Source organism: Xyrauchen texanus, chromosome 6 (genome assembly GCF_025860055.1).
Source record: "Xyrauchen texanus isolate HMW12.3.18 chromosome 6, RBS_HiC_50CHRs, whole genome shotgun sequence".
Lineage (NCBI taxonomy): Eukaryota > Metazoa > Chordata > Actinopteri > Cypriniformes > Catostomidae > Xyrauchen > Xyrauchen texanus.
Genome location: NC_068281.1, coordinates 42,053,486 through 42,075,070, shown reverse-complemented (window position 1 = coordinate 42,075,070; position 21,585 = coordinate 42,053,486). Strand labels below are relative to the sequence as shown.

The window sequence follows — 21,585 nt, the reverse complement described above, 5'->3', positions numbered from 1 at the left end:
TCCCTAAAAAATATTTTTCAGAACTCTTGATTCCATTATTATGCCTTTCATCTGGGGTTTTAAAATTACTTGTATATCCAAAATTCATGTGTATAACGGGTCTGCCCAACTTTCGTCATTATCTCTAGGCAGCGAACTGCAGAAAATGTATGTATTGGCAGGATTCTTTTCCAGGCATTGTTCAAGCAGATACCCCCTCTTGGCTAGCGATAGAACAAAGTGCCATTCACTCGTCTCTTTCTGCTCTGCTTTTTTCAGCACCTTTGCCTAACAAAGAGGTTCCCAAAAATAATTGAATCCTTAACAACTCTATCAGAATATGGTACCAGATCAGGAAGGTAATTAAGTTACCATATACTTCCCTATTTACTCCGATATGTTATAATCATGCATTAAAACCCTCACTTACAGTGGAAGTTTTTAGGGAATGGCAAGGTAAAGGAATTCTCAGTATGAAAGATTTATATATTAATAATGCTTTTGCCTCCTTTGCTCAACTCAGTGAGAGATTCGACCTTCCCTCTTCTCATTTTTTCAGATATCTTCAAGGCAGGAAGTATGCTCGTATAAATATTACACACTTTGAAGTTTTGCCTTTTAGAATACAAAATATTTGATTTATTTTCTAATTCTCCTAATGCTAGGGGCCTTACATCTATATTTGTAAATGCTTTTAAAGATAATACAGACTTTTCCTCCCTTCACTTGAAAACTGCTTAGGAAGAAGATCTAGGGATTCGGGTTTCTGAGACTGATTGGGACATATGCCTTCTATCTGTTTATTCATGTTCCATAAATTCAAGACACCAGCTTATTCAATACAAGGTATTACATAGACTGCACTATTCTAAAATAAAGCTTAGCAAATTCTATCCTTCTGTCTCTCCTATATGTGATAAGTGTAAAGCTGCCGAGGGTACCCTGGCACATTTTTGGCTAGAAATATTCAAGTTTTTTGCCAAGGTCTATAACTGTGTTTTACTTCCTGACCCAATGATAGCAATTCTTGGTTGAGTCTCTCAGTCCAAAGGTACGGTTACTTGTTCAATATGGTATGATCATAGCTAAGACAGTTATCCTGTTTTTATGGAAGAAAAACACTAGGCCCCTCTTTTCTGACTGGCTAACTGGACTCACTTCTACATTACATTTCTGAGGAATTCTGCAGAATTCGACAAAATGTAGGAACCAGTTTTTACTTTTTTGTTGAATGATTTATTTTTTATTTATTTATTTCAGATTTGTAACTATCACTTTCTGTAATTATTGTGATTATACTTTGTAGGAGCGGTTGGCCTTGTATATCGTCACCCCCCCCTTTTTTGTCTTATTTTTGTGTTTTCATTTTACATATTGCACAGATTTCTGTTATATGAAGGGTCTCTTTGTCTGTTATTGATGTTTGAAAAACCATAATAAGAATAATATTCATAAATGGATGATATAGATGTTAAGAGAACATTAGGAGGACATTAGAGGAACATTCTCCAAACCTGGTGGCTGTGGAGAGTCCCCTGTTCACTATGTGAAGCACTTTGAGTGTAGTGTCAGAAAAGCACAATATACAGTAAATGTAACATTCATTATTTCATACAAGGAACATTTCTGTCTGTAAAATCAAACAAACAAAAAACTTTCCAGGTGAACCAAGGGAATGTCAGAATGTCCATACAAAAACTAACATTTCCAAAATGTTTTGCAAACCAAAAATTGTTATCTGGAATGTAATTTGTCATTTTAAAGTGCACCCTGTTGCATTTAGGTGTGATAGGAAACTGAAGTTATTTACACGTGATTTAACATGCCGATTTAATTTCGGAGAGCTGAAGGATGCAAGTTCTCATTACAGTTTATGGATAACATTCTTGTACAAAATTTTGTCTTGAAAATGTGTTTGTTTTTTTTATCTATAAAATGTAATTAATTATAGAGTCTTTTAAGGTTATTATAGGTAACTGAAAATAAAACTTATACGAAATTCCCCAAAATAACCTAGAAAAAACTAAATTCGATCTTGTTATATAATATTGAGAACATGCAACCCCGCCTCCTTGTTTGATGACTCAAGTCAATGTATTAAATATTATATTTTGATTACAAGAGATATATTAAACTATGACTGAACTGCTGTTATATGTAAAATATGTTATCAATTTAAACAAAGAATTTAAAATGTGTTACCCAATTGCGTTGTATGTATTAAATAACTTATACATAATTTATTATGCAGTTAAAACCAGAGCGTACATGTTGCTGCATATAGGACATGTCTGAACATGTTGTACAGATGAAATGTCAGCAAGATGAAGACAGAAGAGCAGAGAAAGAAGATCAAAGAGATTCGATTAATGACCCCGGTGCTAGAAGATGACTGCTGAGTGAGGAGTTTCTAGGTGCTTTCCAGAAGTCTTGGCACAGACTACAAAGACACAGACTTCAAAGATTCCAGCGACGTTTGGGAATGTTTTGAATATTGTGCATTGACAGATAAATCAAAATGTCTAGTTGTTTCTCGTTATAACACATGCTGTATCTGAAAAGGAAAAAAACCCAACCAACCCAAATCATGCAGAAGCTGTACAAAGACATGGAAGCCTGGGGGGGCTCAGCAAAGCTCTGTTGGAGGACCAGGGAAGTCATATCACTCATCATCTCACCTGTTAGACAAACAACAGATGTTGAAGCAGTGCTTTAAATGGTGTCAAAGCTGGTAAGCAAACTAAGAGAAATACTCAAGGAAGTTAGGAAGGTAACTATTTGTGTCGACGGGTGGAGAAAGTAGGGCCTGTCTGCGTCCTTTCTGGGCATTTTTGCATGTTTTTATCACCCATCAGCAGGAGCATCCTGCATCCTCATACTGGTGACAGGCTGGCACATTGCAATAATGATTCATTATATGAGTATACAGTTTTGCTGGTCATCACTGACAGCGGTGCTAACATCACAGGGGATCAACCGGAGAAGGGATAGGCAGATGGAGGCTGATCCAAATGTGCAGTTGGAGGATTCGGTGTCTGATTTGAATTATGAAGAGGACATTTTTTAATCAAATTAATTACATGGTATGCCAATTAATTAATAAAAAATTTCACATTTAATCACATACATTTTCAGTATTTTCATTTTCTGGGTAGAATGTAATAAGTAATGTAGGCTTGACATGTATGTCTCTAATATTTTTTTACTGTTTTTGTCTGCCATAGAAGAACTGAATGATCTTTTTAATGGGTCAAGAGACTCAAGACTTAAAAAACTTTCAGTGGATGTCGTGTCAGGCCCACACACTACAGCTTACCCTAAAATATGTCATGAAACACCCAAGTGTGGAGGGGGAAATCTCAAAAGCAAGGAAGCTAATTCACACCATACGCAAGTCTTCAGTGGCTAATGAGGAGTTAATCTCAAAGTGTGCCAAAACTGACATAAGAGACTGTAGTACAAGATGGAATAGCTACTATGACATTTTTTAAAAGGCTTCTGGAAGTCAAAACAGAACAAAGTTCTTGAGAAGTTGAGCATAGACACTTTGCTCTATAGTGACTGCTGCTGAAGCATTTTGCAATTCACACAGACCAGATATAAACTGATAGCCAGTGTCTCTCAGAGGTTGTGCCATCACTACTGAAACTCAAAGCTCACCTTGAGGCATGTGGACCTGGGAAGCAACTGGCATTAATAATGTTGAAGTCCCTCTGTAACAGGTTTGCCTTTGTACTGAATCCACAGTCATCTGGGTTTGATTCAACACCATCAGCTGCATGTCTGATAGATTCAACCATTTCTGTTGTCCTTCTTTTTAAGAAAATGGAGCCACTAAAGAATGAAGCTGAGTAATTTGTGATTCATTTGGCAACACAATATAATCAGGTACTGACGTCATCTGAGATGGGTGGCAGGAAGGATACCAGCACTCCAGATGGTGTTCAGGCCTCAAGCACTCTTCTCTAATGTAACCTAGTTTCTTGCATCCCATTTTGGTGATTGACTTGACTGCTGGACAAGAGCACATCAGAGACAAATGTATAGGCTCTCAACTGAAAAAAAAGAGGTAAAAATGGGAGTGCATGTAGAATCACCAATCCAGTTCTGGAGAGCAAGGGAGGCTGTGTATCCCAAGTTAGTCCATGTGACACTAGACTTAGTGTGCGCCCCTGCTTCCCAAGCCTATGTTGAACATGTTTTTTTAGTGTGTGGGAAGTTATAATTAGGGATGAGGAACAGGGCCGCCACATCACTGGAACAAAAGGTGTTCCTCAAAATCAAAAAGAAAATTCTGTCTGATAATCACACTCCTATGTTCTCCACCTCCCACCTCCTCACTAACAGCAGATGTCTTCACCACTTTTTTTTACTAATGAGGTTACAGCTGTCAGCAGTACGTTCTTAGCACCACAACATCTTAAACACCCACCTCCTCTATGCAGCTGTTCTCTCTATATGTTCTCTCCTCTAACTGACACTGAGGTCTCTAAACTCCTCCTCTCAAACCACCACCTGCCCCCTTGACTGTATTCCTTACCATCTTCTCCATCTCTTTGTCCATCCTACCTGCACTCACACACATAATTAAAAAATTTCTTCTTACAGTCTCTTATTCCACCAAATTTAAACTGTTCACCCTTTCTACTCTGAGCATCACAGGAACTGTGCTTGGCTGGTTCAGGTCCTATCTATCAAGTAGGTATTTCAAGGTATCCTGGAGAGGTGGAGTGTTCAAGTCAAATCAGCAACTTACTGTGGTACCACAAGGCTCAGTGCCTGGCCTATTTCTCTTTGCACACAAAATCACTGGAACCTATCATTCAAGCACACAGGTTTTCTTACTTCTGCTACACTGATGGCACGCAGTTCTACTTGTCTTTCCAGTCCGATGACCCCACGGTGACTGCTCTGATCTCGGCCTGCCTGACATACATCTCGGCCTAGATGAAGGAAAACCACCTTAAACTCAACCTGGTGAAGACCGAGCTCCTTGTCTTTCCAGCCAACTCTGTTGTTAAGCACAACATCATCGTTCAACTGGGTTCATTTACAATAACACCATCCAAAATTGTAAGAAACTTGGGGGTAACCATCAACAACCAACTCAACTTCACCGACCATATCTCAAAAACAGCCCGATCATGTAGATTTGCACACTATAATAAGGAAGTATTATATAGTTATCTTCCTATAATTAGGAAGATAAGACCCCTCTTTGCTGAGCATGCCACACAACTCCTTGTTCAGTCTCATGTCATATGTAGAGTGGATTCTTGTAATGGTCTTTTAGTCTGCCTTCCTGCATGTGCAATCTGTTCTCTGCAAATTATCCAGAATTCAGCTGCATGGCTGGTCTTCAACAAACCCAAGAGAGGGCATGTTACACCCCTCCTTGTATCAAGTTCAAGGTTCTGAACTGGCATACAGAAGTCACAGGATCTGTGCTAGCTTAACTACAATCATTCCTGCAGAGCTATGTTCCCACCAGAATTATGCGGCCAGCAAATGAGCAGTGCCTTGTGGTACCAAAACGAAGAAGCACGAAATCACTTGCACGGACTTTCGGCTTCACTGTACCTCAATGGTGGAATAATCTTCCCAACATGCACTCCTTATCTGTCTTAAAAAAACAGCAAAATATGTTTTTCGTAAGCAATTAAACAAACTGTATTGGCAAGTACTTTTCTAATACAATTGAAACTTTGTATTGCAGCACTTTTCAAATCCTCTCATTATTCCCTCACCCTCATGCCATCCCAGATGTGTATGACTTTCTTCTTCTTCTGAACACAAATTAAGATTTTAATAGAATATCTCAGCTCTGTTGGTCCTCACAATAAAATTTAATGGTTACCAGAACTTTGAATGTCCAAAAGTGACATAAAGGAGGCATAAAAGTAATCCATATGACTCCAGTGGTTTAATCAATATCTTCTGAAGTGATATGATAGGTGTGGGTGAGAAACATCAATATTTAAGTCTTCTTTTTTTCTATCAATCTCCACCTTTGATCAGTTCCAACCAGTAGGTAGCTGAATTTGAAAGTGAAAATCACTTCCACACCAGAATGGTGAAGTGAAAGTGTAGATTTACAGTAAAAAGGGACTTACATATTGATACATGGTGAGATCATGAATTTGGGGAATATGGTGGAACATCAAAAGCGGAGAGGTACTCACTGGGGACCATGTCGATATTTCCAATACGACAACTCCAGCTCCATCAAATCATTCTGGTCTACCGCCCACCGGCCTTTGAAGATTACCGGACGCCGTGCTGATCACTCGCTTTTAGCTTGTGTTCAGAGTTCAGCTAATGCTAATGCGGCTGTTAGTCTCAGCTCCATCAAGTCATTCTGGTCTACCGCCCGCCGGCCTTTGAAGAATACCGGACGCCGTGCTGATCACTCGCTTTTAGCTCGTGTCCAGAGTTCAGCTAATGCTAATGCGGTTGTAAGTCTCAGCAGCACCGTGGTCAACATCGGCCTTTTAAACATTCGCTCTCTCACGAACAAGGGTCACCTCGTCCAGGATCTCATGATGGACCGTCAGTTTGACATCTTTTGTCTGACTGAGACCTGGCAGCAGCCAAACGACTTCGCTTCCCTCAGTGAAGCCACTCCACCGGGGTTTGTTTACCAATCTGCACCTCGTATGTCTGGGAGAGGGGGTGGTCTCGCGGTAATATACCGTGAGAACTGGAAAGTTGTTCCTGTGAATCTGCCCGCCTGCCTCTCCTTTGAGGCTACTGTCTGTCAGCTCTCTGGACCTACTCCCACTGTTATTGCGACTCTCTACAGACCACCAAAACCTAACAAGGATTTTATTTCAGATTTTTCTGTATTTTTGTCTCATTTGGCTACACTTTCATCTAATGTCATGCTACTGGGAGATTTCAATATCCACATGGACAACTTCAATAACATTCTCACTAAAGATTTTTAATCATGTATTGACAGTCTTGGATTTCAACAGTTTGTCAATTTTCTCACACACAATAAAGGACATATTCTGGACTTAATCTTTTGCTCAGGAATAACACCTATGGACTGCAAAACAGATCACCTCCTTTACACGGATCATCTGCTTCTTTCATTTAATGTCAATTTGTCTTTCACTAAATCCAATTCATCACGTACTATTAATTTTCGTAAAATCAAGGACATCAACATGGACTATTTCATAACTCATATTAATAATCTTCCCAGTGCAGATAGCCTTTCTACGACAGATGAGTTTCTCACACATTACAATACACACCTCCAAAACATTCTCAACATTCTGGCACCACTCAAAACTCGATCTGTCACCTTCACCCTGGTTCACTCCTACCCTCAGAAAACAAAAAGCAATAGGCCGTCGGCTGGAAAGACTCCACAGGAAAACTGGACTCACCATACACAAAGACATGTACACAACTCACATCCTCAAATACAAAGACTCCATTTCTAAAGCCAAAACATCCTACTACTCCCGGTTAATCAGCTCCAATGAAGGTAATTCAAAGGCTCTTTTCTCCCTCATTTCCAACATCACAAAACCACCTGATTCTCTTCCATACCATCTCTATTCTTCTGATTTTTGCAATAAACTGGCATCTTTTTTCACCACAAAAATTCAACACATTCACCAGCAACTTCGTCCGTCAGTTCTAAACCCACTCATTCCACCATCATTTAATCCAGCCCATCCATTATCAACATTTACTATTCCCTCTGTACACCAGATTTCTACTCTCATCCTAAAATCAAAAACCCCGTCTTGTAAACTAGACCCTATCCCCTCTTCTCTTGTCAAAGCTTCCATTCCTGCTCTTTCCCCTCTTATTACTAATATTATTCATGCATCCCTCACTTCTGGTACTGTACCCCCCTCTCTGAAAACTGCTGCTGTTATTCCCATACTCAAGAAACCCGGCTCTGATCCACTGACCTCAATAATTTCCGCCCCATCTCGAACCTTCCTTACATCTCCAAACTTCTTGAAAAAACTGTTGCTGATCAGCTCCATACCCACCTTTCCTCCAATAATCTTTATGAACCTTTTCAATCTGGCTTTCGTTCTCTCCATAGTACCGAAACGGCCCTTCTTAAAATTACTAATGATCTCCTCCTTTCTGCTGACTAGGGTTCACTAACCATCCTCCTTCTGCTTGATCTCAGTGCAGCCTTTAACACCATTTCACACTCGATCCTTCTAGACAGACTTTCCTCCATTGGCATCACTGGTATTCCCCTCACCTGGTTCCGTTCTTACCTCTCTGACCGCTCCCAGTTTATTCAGCTAAAGTCCTTCAGCTCTCATCCCTTCCCTGTCACCTCTGGTGTTCCACAGGGTTCTGTTCTTGGCCCTAAATTTTTCTGATCTATCTTCTCCCCCATGGTCACATCTTTAGGAAACACAACATTCATTTTCACTGCTATGCGGATGACACCCAGCTCTACATCTCCAGTAAACCCAACAGTATACTTGCTCCCTCCTCCCTAACCAACTGCCTTCATGAAATAAAGTCCTGGTTCACTTCAAATTTCCTCAAACTTAATAGCAACAAAACTGAACTTCTACTCACTGGTACCAAATACACCTTAAGTAAAATAAACAATTTCTCAATTTTCATCGACAACTCCTCCATTTCCCCCTCCCCTCAGGTAAAGAGTCTGGGTGTCATCCTAGACAGCACCCTCAGCTTCAATGCACACATCAATAACATTACTCGTTCAGCCTATTTCCACCTCAGAAACATCCACCGTCTTCGCCCTGCTCTCACTCCTCTCTCCACTGCAGTTCTTGTTCACAGCCTTGTCACTTCCCGAATCGATTACTGTAATTCTCTCTTGTTTGGTCTCCCTCAAAAAACCCTCCATAAACTTCAACTTGTTCAGAATGCTGCTGCACGTATCATCACTCACACACCCTCCATAAAGCACATCACCCCAGTTCTTCAACAGCTACACTGGCTCCCCATCTCACATCGTATTCACTACAAAATCCTGCTCCTCACTTTCAAAGCCATCCATAACCTCGCCCCTTCATATCTGACTGACCTCATTCATATTGCCACACCAGTCCGTTCTCTCCATTCCTCCTTTTCTCTCCATCTCACTGTCCCGTCCGCCCGCCTTATCACTATGGGGAGTAGGGCCTTCAGCCGCTCTGCTCCACAGCTCTGGAACACTCTCCCCCCTGACCTCCGCAACTCTGATTCTCTCAAACACTTCCAATCTAGACGTAAAACTCATCTGTTTAGACAATCCTACTCATTGTGACTACTATTATCCTCTTGTATTGTTTTTAACTGATGCATTTTAACATGTTTTTATTTTAGTTTTTAACAAAATTAGTTTTTATTTTGTTTTAATGTACCCTTTTCGTTGTTGTAAGGCGAACTTGAGTGTCCAGAAAGGCGGCAAATAAATAAAATGTATTATTATTATTATTATTATCCATTTAAAATAACATGAATTTAACAACTGGAGTCTTATGGATTACTTTTATACTGCCTTTTGGACCTTCAAAGTTCTGGTCACCGTTCACTTGCATTGTGAGGACCAACAGAGCTCAAATATTCTTTTAAAGATCTTCGTTTGTGTTTTGCAGAAGAAAGAAAGCCATACAGATCTGGGATGGTATGAGAGGTGGGTAAATGATGAGAGAAATTAAATTTTTGGGTGAGCTATTCCTTTAAACAAAATAAACAGAACACCACTTAATTCCAAGTTATTTTCTGAAATCTCTGCATTTTTATCTAAATTGAAGCTTTTTTACCCAAATGATAATACAGTGCCTAAAGTATTCAGACCCCTTTAATTTTTTTTTTCACATCAATGTACACTCCATACCCCATAATGACAAAGCAAAAGCCAGAGTTTTGATACATTTGAAAATGTATTAAAAAGAAAAATCTTTTGCTATGGCACTTGAAATTTAGTTCAGGTGCATCCTATTTCTCTGAATCATCTTTAAGATGTTTCTACACTTTGTTTGGAGTCCACCTGTGGAAAATTCTATTGATTGGACATGATTTGGAAAGGCACACACCTGTCTATATAAGGACTCGCAGCTGAAAATGCATATCAGACCAAAAACCAAGCCATGAAGTCCAAGGAACTGCCTGCAGAGCTCAGAGACAGGATTGTGTCAAGGGCACAGCAAAATCCTCAGTGTTAAATTAACACTCTTTGGTGTCTCCACGAGTCCACTGTACAAGAGTGTTAAAAACTAACACTGAGCAGTGAGGAACAACAAGAACAAGAACAAAGGAACAACAAGAACAAGAGAACAAACCAGCAGACACCACAACAATTGAATCTGTCTGACTGAGATGTACATCAACAGAAAATAAAATAGATTATTGACAACAATCAATCGAACCGGCTATTGTTAGACGATGCCAGGCTCCACGTCAAGGTCTCATATTCCAATGGACTGTGTTACAGGTCTCCCTCCCTCATGGGGTAATAAGGGGTAATCCCTATGGTTGAAGACCATTTCTGCACTCTGCCCAAGCTTCTTTCTGCTAAGAATACCACTTAAGTCATAATGGAAAATGTGTTGCAGATCCACAGATTTCCTGGGAATGTGGATTTTGACAGGGACCCTCAATTTATGTCCTATTTTTGGAAGTAATTCTGCCGACTGCTTAGGGTGTCTGTCAGTCTCTTTTCTAGGTTCCACCCATAGACCAACAGCCAGACTGACCTGCTAATCAAGATCTTGAGAGGATGTTGCGTATCCTAGCTTCTCGGAATCCCTCCTCCTGAATCTAACAACTGGCTTGAGGCGAATATGCACACAACTCCTTGCCGGTATCTTCCACGGGTCTGTCCCATTTCCATTGCTGCCCAGGATATCTTTCCCTATTCCCTTCCAAGCATGTGGTCGTCTAAGCACAAAAAAATGTGGAAAATGTACCGAGCAAATTGGGGGACAGCAAACACAACTTCACCCCACCCGGATTGCTGACGTCATTGGACTTCCTGTTGCTGACGGCACAGCACGCTGCACGCTGCACGAGAGTTTGTTTGTGGCCTGCTTAGCACTGCTTATTCTCATATGTTCAATGTTATAGTCATCGTTCATAGTTATCCTTTGTCATTGTACCGCGTCGTTCATAGTTATATCCTTTGTCATTTTACCGCGTTTCAGATTCTTCCGCTTTTTCTCCCGTTTCATCTGCGTGTATTTTACCGGTTGCTGCTGACACCTAGCTAGAGTCTGTGTTTGTAGCCTTTAATCCTTAAACATCTGCCATTTTTAAGCACGCATCAGGTCTTCCCGTATTATTCTCTTATCGGGATTCAACTGCGCGCATATTCCACCTGCATCCGCGTTCTATTTTTATCGCGGTTAAACTGCGTGTATTTTTTCAGCGCGCACCCGTTTTTTCTCCTCTGCGGTACACAGATTATTGCATCGATCTCAAAGCACCGCTTACCAAGAACAACCACCACCAACAACAAACAATTTTGTGAGGGATTCAAATCAACCTCAAAACCCTCACCGCTCAGGAACAACGAACAATTTGCGGTAAGTCATGGCATCGGCTCATGTTATTTGTTCATGCATCGCATGTCACATGTTTAAAATAGCCTCCACCGTCAGCAGTGAGGGATTCACTTGTGATAAATGTAAGGAATTAGTCAGGCTGACGGAGAAGGTTAATGAGTTAGAGACTCGCATCCGAACGCTAGTAGAGGTCAGTGAGAAAGAGAAGCCGGTAGATACTGTTTCGGATGCGGGCAGTACAGAGAGCAACACACACACTTTGGTTCCGGTTATAGAGCCCCTGCAGCAGGGCATTTGGGTGACGTCTCGGCGGCATACTCGTTCAGCAAAGAGACACCACTCTCCCGTTCCTGTTAGGGTTTCCAATAAATTCTCCCCACTCAGTGATACACCCACTGAGAATCATATTGAAAGAGCCCTTGTTATAGGTGATTCTATTGTAAGGAACGTGGAAATAGAGACTCCAGCCACTATTGTTAATTGCATTTCGGGGGCCAGAGCATCTGACATCAAATCAAATTTACAAGTGCTGGCTAATGCTAAACGTAGATTTTCTAAAATTGTTATCCATGTCGGCACTAACGATGTCCGGCTTCGCCAGTCGGAGATCACTAAAGATAATGTTAAAGAGGTGTGCAAATTTGCAAAAACGATGTCAGACACTGTAATATGCTCTGGTCCCCTCCCTGCTCGTCGTGGTGACGAGGTTTATAGTAGATTAGTGTCACTGAATGGCTGGATGTCTGAGTGGTGTCTGCAGAATAAAATAGGATTTATAGACAATTGGAAAAGTTTTTGGGGTAGACCTGACCTGCTAAAGAGAGACGGACTCCATCCCTCCAGGGAAGGTGCCGCTCTCCTCTCTAGTAATTTGGCTCATAGACTTAATAATGATATTAATTGACTAAATGGGGCCCAGGTCAGGAAGCAGACAAACTGGTTAATCCGAACGTCTGCTAGCTGCCATGAGGCGTCACACAGGTCACATAAACTACAACACATAGAGACTGTATCACCTAGATATCTCATAGAGACTGTGTCTGTTCCCCGAACTACCAAACACAATACCCTCACTAAATCATTTAGAAAAAATTTGATTAAGGTCAAACTTGAACAAAACAAACAAATTAAAAATAAACATCATATAAAAATAGGACTACTAAACATTAGATCTCTTGCTACCAAAGCACTAATTGTCAATGAAATGATTACAGATCATAGATTGGATGCGCTCTGTTTGACTGAAACCTGGCTTAAACCGGATGAATATATTAGTTTAAATGAATATACTCCCCCAGGTTATTGTTATAAACATGAACCTCGTCTGAAGGGTCGAGGAGGAGGTGTTGCTACAATTTACAGTGAAGTTTTTGGTGTTACTCAGAGGACAGGATATAAATGTAAGTCTTTTGAACTAATAATGCTTAATGCGACGCCGTCAAATAAAAAAATCTCTGTCGTCCTTTACCCTTGCTACAGTGTATAGATCACCCGGGCCTTATTCAGATTTCCTTAGTGAATTTGCAAATTTTTTATCAGATCATGTAGTTACTGTAGATAGAGCCTTAATTGTTGGTGACTTCAACATTCACATAGATAATGAATATGATACACTGGGATTAGCATTTATCGATATTCTCAACTCTCTTGGAGTCAAACAAAATGTAACAGGACCAACTCATCGCCATAATCATACGCTAGATTTAATTCTTTCATATGGAGTTGATGTTGATAATATAGAAATTCTGCAGCAGAGCGATGACATCTCGGATCATTACCTCGTCTCTTGCATACTGCAATCAGCTAATGTTACTCAATCTACACCACGCTATCGTTCAGGTAGAACTATTCTTTCGACCACTAAAGATGACTTCACTAATACTCTTCCAGATCTATCTCATATACTCAATAAACCCCAAAGCCCAGAAGAACTTGATGAAATAACAAAAAATTTAAATGCAGTCTTCTCTAGCACCCTTGATGTTGTCGCCCCACTTCGATTAAAGAAAATTAAAGAAATAAGCCCTGCATCATGGTACAATGATCACACTCATGCTCTCAAGAGAGCAGCTCGGAAAATGGAGTGCATGTGGAAAAATACAAAATTAGAAGTATTTCAGGGTGCATGGAAGGATAGTGTCTGTAGCTACAAACACGCACTCTTTTAGTAAACTCATAGAAAATAACCACAACAATCCTAGATGTTTATTCAGTACTGTGGCTAAATTGGTTAGGAATAAAGCCTCAACCGAACCAGATATTACGTCACAGCTCAAGAGTAATGACTTCATGAATTTCTTTACAGATAAAATTGAAATAATCAGAAATAAAATTGGAATTATGCAATCATCTGTCATAGCACCTCAGAAAACAGTGTCGAATAATTTCCCTCATGTGCAACTTCAATCCTTCACTATCATAGGTCATGAAGAGCTAACAAAACTTATAGAAACATCAAAAGCCACAACTTGTTTGTTAGATCCTATACCAACTAAGCTCTTAAAAGAGGTATCTCCTGTAATATCAGAACCTCTTCTTAATATCATTAACTCCTCGCTATGCTTAGGACATGTCCCAAGAAACTAAAATGGCAATTATCAAACCGCTAATTAAGAAGCCACAACTTGATCCTGGAGAACTTTCTAATTATAGACTGATTTCAAATCTCCCGTTTATGTCAAAAATACTAGAAAAGGTAGTATCCTCCCAAATATGTTCATTTCTACAGAGAAATAGTATATATGAAGAATTTCAATCAGGATTTAGGCCTCATCACAGTACAGAGACTGCACTTTTCAGAGTTACAAATGACTTGCTCTTATCATCTGATCGCGGCTGCATTTCTCTTCTAGTGCTTTTAGATCTTAGTGCTGCATTCGACATGATAGATCACGACATTCTCTTGAATAGGCTGGAGAATTATGTTGGAATTTGTGGAGTGGCATTAGCATGGTTTAGGTCATATTTAGCAGACCGCTACCACTTTGTCTATTTAATTGAGGAATTGTCAAACCAAACAAAAGTAAAGTATGGAGTGCCACAGGGATCAGTTTTAGGGCCTCTGCTTTTCTCCATGTATATGCTTCCCCTGGGAGATATTATCAGGAATCGTGGAATAAGTTTCCACTGCTATGCTGACGATACACAACTTTATATTTCTTCAAAATCTGATGAGATTTCACAATTCTCAAAATTAGCAGAGTGTATCAATGAAATAAATGATTGGATGGCCAGAAATTTCCTTCTACTCAATTCTGACAAAACAGAGGTTCTAATTATTGGACCAAAAACTCTAAAAATAAGCCACTAAAATATAATTTGACTCTAGATGGATGTACTGTTACATCATCTTCAACAGCGAAGAACTTAGGTGTTATATTTGATACCAATCTGTCCTTTGAAAATCAAATTACAAATGTTTGTAGAACAGCATTCTTCCACCTAAGAAATATTGCTAAATTAAGGCATATGCTCTCGGTTGCTGATGCCGAAAAACTAATTCATGCGTTCATGACCTCAAGACTAGATTATTGTAATGCATTACTGGGAGGATGTCCAGCAAGATCAATAAATAAACTTCAATTGGTTCAAAATGCAGCAGCCAGAGTGCTGACGAGAACCAAGAAATATGATCATATTAGCCCCATTTTGGCTACCTGTTAAATTCCGTATTGATTTTAAAATTCTGTTAACTACGTACAAAACTTTGAATGGTCTAGCTCCGCAGTACTTAAGTGATCTTCTAACACGCTATATTCCAACACGTTCATTAAGATCGCAAAATTCTGGCCTATTAATAGTTCCTAGAATATCAAAATCCACTAAAGGAGGAAGATCCTTTTCATATTTGGCTCCTAAACTATGGAATAGTCTCCCAAACACTGTTCGAGATGCAGACACACTCTCTCAGTTTAAGTCTAGACTAAAGACTCATCTATTTAGCCAGGCATACACCTAATTTATCCCACAATTAGGCTGCTTTAGTTGGGTCTGCCGGAACCAGAAACCAGAAACATTGAGCATGATCTCTAACTCTGCAATAAATTCAATGGCATCTACGCTTACATCTTTTTATTTGTTTCCCTGTCTCAACCTCGGGACTCCTATCCTGAGGTCACCAGAACCGGCTGGATCCAGCACCATTCCTGCTTCATGTTGGACTCCACTGCTACATGTCGCAGAATGATGATGACTAAATGCAGCCAGTGCCAGCCAAACATCACTTCAATCTATTATGACGGACTTCAGAGGATGAAATTATGCCAACTCCAACCTGCATCACCTCGGTCTATTTATGGACTACGATCCTGAAATGAAATGCTTAGACTAACAATTGCCAACAAAAGCCTTCATCAGCCAATTAACAAGGACAATTGCATCTATGTGAACTTCTGCAATTAATCAAGATGGACTTCAAAGACTTTGGTCATTAATCTTACAGTTCAAACACAATCTATGTTTAATCAATGACCCTTATCACTTAGTTTAATATTTTTAAACCATGATTTTACCTATGCATAATTAATATTTACATTACATTCATAATGTTAGCCAGAGGGGAACTGGCCCCCACAGTGAGTCTGGTTTCTCCCAAGGTTATTTTTCTCCATTAATCTACATCTTATGGAGTTTTGTGTTCCTTGCCACAGTCGCCTACAGCTTGCTCACTGGGGTTATTAATACAATTATCATTTAATTATTTATAAACACTATTAAAATTCGTATTTTATCTAAATTACACAATGATGATTAATCGACTTTATAGACATTACAGTTCTTATCGTCTGTTAATGCTAATATTCTGTAAAGCTGCTTTGAAACGATGTGTGTTGTGAAAGGCGCTATACAAATAAAATTGTCTTGACTTGACTTGACTTAACTGTCACGCTGGTTTTTACACATCAATGTGAAAATGATAATGAATAAAATTTGTATATTAAATAAAACAGTACATTTTCCAATCTAAACTGAACATTTTCTCATTTCTGCACTCTATCTGTAGGGTTTAATGATTATACATACAAACGGTTCGATATACTGGCAATGAGTATAGTATAAGATGAATATCACGATTTTGCTGCAAATGTCACGTCAGTAATGTGGTAATTGCAGCTTAACAATAGCTATTTTAAACCTGTCAGCAACTGTGACAACAATTCAAAGTCATTTTATATCCGACCATTATTTATCTTGATGGATTGGAATAATCCTGTTTTACTCAGATGAAGTCCTGAGGGCTGAAAACCAGGAGCCTCAGTCTTGCGCATTCCCAACAAAGTGTGTTTGTGTGTGATGCAGAAGCAGTTGTGAAGTTTGAGTGAGTGAAATTGTTCCAAGGGAAGTTTGAATGACACTTTTTGTTAAAATTCACACGGGTCACATTTTTGGGTCAGAAAAAAACAGAATTCTGGATTAATCAGGAAGAATCACATCCCTCCCTTCTCAGGAGACTGATGCCTCAGTTCCCTTATACCAAGCCTTTATCAACCATTGCCGTCGGACATGCCAATGAAGCCCTCTTTCGGTCCGGGAAACAAGCGAAGTCCATAGCAGACCACCATCGATCTAAGGCTACCATACTATATATGTCACTGGACAGAAAGGTTGTCTACCAACACTGTAAAATGTAAATACTGGCAGCAATTTACAGCAAATATACAGCACATTAACTGTAAAGCTCAAATGCAGTTTTTACTGTATTCATCAAATATGGACAGCTACTGCTTTTTCAAGGTAATTACAGTAGAGTTCTACAGTACTATATCGTCACTTCAGTTCCCAGCATGCACTGCGACATTAAGAAATTACATAATTTTTTTACTATTTAATGATTTTACTGTTGTTTTTGTTGCAGTTTTAGTTACTTGTTTTTTAAGGTTCAGGTTTTACTTTTTATCTAAAAGTATGATTGTTGATTGTCACTATTGTTGAGTTTTGTATACTGAGATTTGATATCTGTATGTGTCTAGAAAACAATTCTCAAATTCACTATTAACAATAGACACTCAGTATAATTATCTGCATTGCTGAACTCTTTGAATGCTTATAATTCAAATGTTATAAATTATAAAATTAGTAACTTAATTTATAACATTTTAAATATATTTATAGGCCTAAGTAGAAAATGATTAGGCTGCTTTGTTTTCCTTTTAAAAATTAGTACGTATAAACAACATATAAAACCACAAAATTAACCATAGATATTATTATATATCTGCCATTACTAAAACCAAGTTACAATATGGATACTCTATTGATGCTGTAGCAAAACCATGGTTAATTGTATCAAAACCTTGGTTACTGCAAAAAAACTAACAAAACAAAAAAAAAAAACATGGTTAATACAGTCGTGTTTACTAGTCATGGTTAATACAATATTACTACAGTAAGTCCATGTGTAGTTTTCATAAGGGTATAATTTATTAATGAGGATTAAAGATCATTAGCAATGTTTTAATACCCGATTTAAATAAGCCTTTACAAATGGTCACACAAGCCCATTATAATACATGTCATGTATAAACAACAGGCAGAGGTCAGTATCCAAAAAATACAGCACCGTAGGCAAATCCAATAATCGTGGTTTCAAAACAGGCAGAGGGTCGAAGCAGGCAGAAAACAATTACTAAGAGTATTCCAGGAACAGATCAAGGTCAAAAGGCAGGCAGCAGATAATCAAAACGATGATAACAGGCCAGTAGTAGAAACGCAGGCAGACTAGAATAGAAAGATGCTCAGAATTGTTAACCGAGGCAAAAACAAAACTTCGCACTAAACCCTGTGTTTGGAGTGCTTAAATAGTCCATGAAATGAGATACAGGTGCAATTTAATCAGTCCCGCTGAGGATAATGGGAATCGTAGTTCGTAAGCGCAGTTAATACTCGGGTGACGGCGCTCTCTGGTGGTTATTGAGGGGAATGTTCGTAACAGAGACCCCTCACCCCCCCTCCGCGAGCGGCTCCCGACACGAGGAAGCATACGACGCCTGGGTCTTCCACAGGGTGTGAGGGCAGGTCTTTGTGGGTGAGTCCTGCGGAATTCTGTTATGAGGTTGTGGTCAAGAATGTCCTCCATGAGTCCTCGAACTTGGTAAGCTTCCTCGCCATCCACTATTATGGGGGGAGGGGGTCTTACAGCAATGTCTTCCACCTCTTCCCTCGGACCACCAGCAGGTTTGAGCAGCGAGACATGAAATGTGGGAGAAATATTATAGTTAGCAGGCAGTTGAAGATGGAATGATACGGGAGTGATTTGTTTTGATTTTGAAGGGACCCATATACCTGAGATTACGTTTTTTGCAGAGCAGTTGAAGGCGTAGTTTGTGAGTGGAGAGCCAGACACATTGACCTGGTGTATACTGGGGACTCGGGCAAAGATGTCGATCGGACTGCTCTTTCTGTCTCCTCACAGCTCGCTGTAGAAGAACATGCACCTGGTTCCACACCTCCTCACTCCGCTGGAGCTAGTCGTTGATGGCCGGCAATTCCGTGGGTTCTCCTGACCAGGGGAACAAGAATGGTTGAAATCCCAGCACATGTTGGAATAGAGTAATTCCCTTGGATGGTTTCAGTAGTGAATTCTGGGCATATTCTGCGCACAGCAGGTACCGGCTCCAGTCAGTTTGATTTTGATGTAGAGTGTATTGCTGTTAGAATTCAGCCATAAATTTATAGACATTTTTAACAGTGAAGGACTTGCCTCTCAAGGTCCCCTCTTACAAATTGGCTCCCAATTTCAATGGTCTATCTTCCATTGTTAAAGTTATAAGCCCTGTTATGGTCTGGTTTAAATTACCCCCAACACTTCACAGAGTTCACCTGGCATTCCATGTCTCCTGGATCAAGCCTGTCCAACACTGCGCCCTGGCTCCACCAACCCGCCAACCACCCCTCGTCTTATTGATGGAGCACAGGCTTATATGGTCAAAAGGGTGTTGGAGGTGCCGAGGCTTTCTGGACCATTCCCTCATTAAAAAATTACATCTCCGGGTGCCACCTCCTCTCTTGACCAGGAGACAAAGTGACATCATGCTGAAGTTTAACTGTACCAACCATATCAGGAACTGAATTGCTGCTCCAGCGGTGACTGCTGGCAAGCATTTACAAGAACTCATCACAATCTGAATCAGGTCCTCTTGGCATAGAAATCACTTCCCAGAGTCTTTCAGCCTGTGAATGACATATTTAATTATATTTAATGAGCTCATCCACTTGGCCTGGAATGACAAGACAATAAAGTTACAGCCTTAACTTCAAGTTGTATCTCACACACTTTTCAGGAACACACATTTGCCTCCACTTTTTTACTCTGTTTTGTGTTTTTGGTGTGTGGCTCTGTGTATGTGTTTTCCAGATCTTCCTCTCTTGTTAGTTCTTGATTGGGAAAATCGGTGCACTAATGATTTTCACCTGTTGCTCGTTATCTTCCTATTTATTTAGTCTTTGTCAGTTGTTCTGCGCAAGATTGTACCAAGTGATTCAGTCCTGCCATGCTGTTGGTTTTTCCTGTTTGTCTGCTGTTGGGCTCGATCTCTTCAAAGTTTTCACTTCTGTCCTTTGGAGTTATTGCGTATTTGGATGGTTTACCTGATTTTTATGAACAGCAGACTTAAAGGGTAACTAAACACCTGCTCAGAGTCTGACTTCACCCACTAGAAATATTTGAAAATGCAGGAAAAGTGGGCAGACCCCGGCGGGGATAGAGGGAACGAACCGAGTGCGGTGCTGAGCGGGGGAGGGGCACCTGAGACTCGTAGTGACGGATTAATTGACAGCTGCTGTCAGACTCTGTTATTATTATTCCTCACACGGTCGCAAGACGACATGTACATGAATCTGGCGTGGTGAGCTGGAACCTGCTTACGTCAGCTGTCACCGCTTACGTCACAAAGTACCGCAACAGCCAATAGGAAAATTCAACTGCAGTAGCCACCGTTCAACCTGAAGAGGGCAGCACTCAGACGTTTTTACACCATATATTGTAGAATTAAAACACTTTATACACAAATGTCAAAACAATTACTTGAATCAATGACCAGTACTAATAAAGCCCCATGCTTACAGATCATTAACTAAAAAAAGTTGGTTTAGGGTTTAGTTACCCTTTAAAACTGAAGAGATAACAGATGAATCAGATATTTAGATTTATTTCCACTATGTTTACGTAAAGGTTCACTCAGTAATTTTTTTTTTCCTCATTTAAAAAGTTTCACTTTTAAAGAAATGAATCATAATTTTTAAACATATGTATACAATTAAGACCACTCATGTGAGATGAATAGTTCAGTCATATCAGTAACCTTATAAAAGCTATTTTATTCGACATGGGGCAGGGGCGCCTCATGGAGGAAGCCATGTTATGATCACATGAACAGCTGAATACTACTTGCTTAATCTCAGTAACTGTCCTGTTATTGGACTCTTTCATTCATAGATTAAATGAATCCTGGTTTACTGCCTATAATGCATTTATACAATGGCATGGGAACTGAAAACTACAGCGTTTGAATGATGCATCATCCAGGCCACTAGGGGTCAATGTAAACCAATGTAAGCCACTTCAAACAATCACTGAGTGCGCCATTAAGTCATTTTAGAAAAATAAATCACTAGTTACTTTTCAGTTCATGTTAGCTTTTCCCAATCTTTTCCCATTTTAAGATTAATTCTGACCATTGGACAAAAAAACTGTGCAGGTTTAGAATATAATAAATATCTTTATTGTCATTGTATAAATATAATTATTATTGTACATGTACAACGAAATTAGATTTGCGACTCTCCTTACGATACTATAGAACAACATAGCAATAAATGAGATTAAATAAAGTAAATAAAATAAAAAATACCAAATATATAAGGAAAGTCCAGCAAATGTAACAATAGGTATGTAGTGCACCAACAGAATCAGTAGTGTGGAAGGATAAACAGACATTTTGGGCGTGTCAGAATTCCGTGAAATTACATTTTTTAACATGTTAGTTTTAGGGCCTTACGTTTTTAAAAGTTTTAAAAATTGTGTTTTATAATTACTTAAGCAATTTGTGAATTAAGACGACATTTTATTTTGATTGTCCGAGGTTGTGACGTCAAACTGGCT

At 39.5% G+C, this 21,585-nt stretch overlaps 1 protein-coding gene across 4 annotated transcripts in view; it reads left to right on the top strand.

Annotated features, from left to right (window-relative positions):
* Window positions 1-21,585, top strand: part of LOC127644811 (gastrula zinc finger protein XlCGF7.1-like) — a 367,559-nt gene that overhangs the window by 278,971 nt on the left and 67,003 nt on the right. The gene's annotated exons all lie outside the window — the stretch shown is intronic.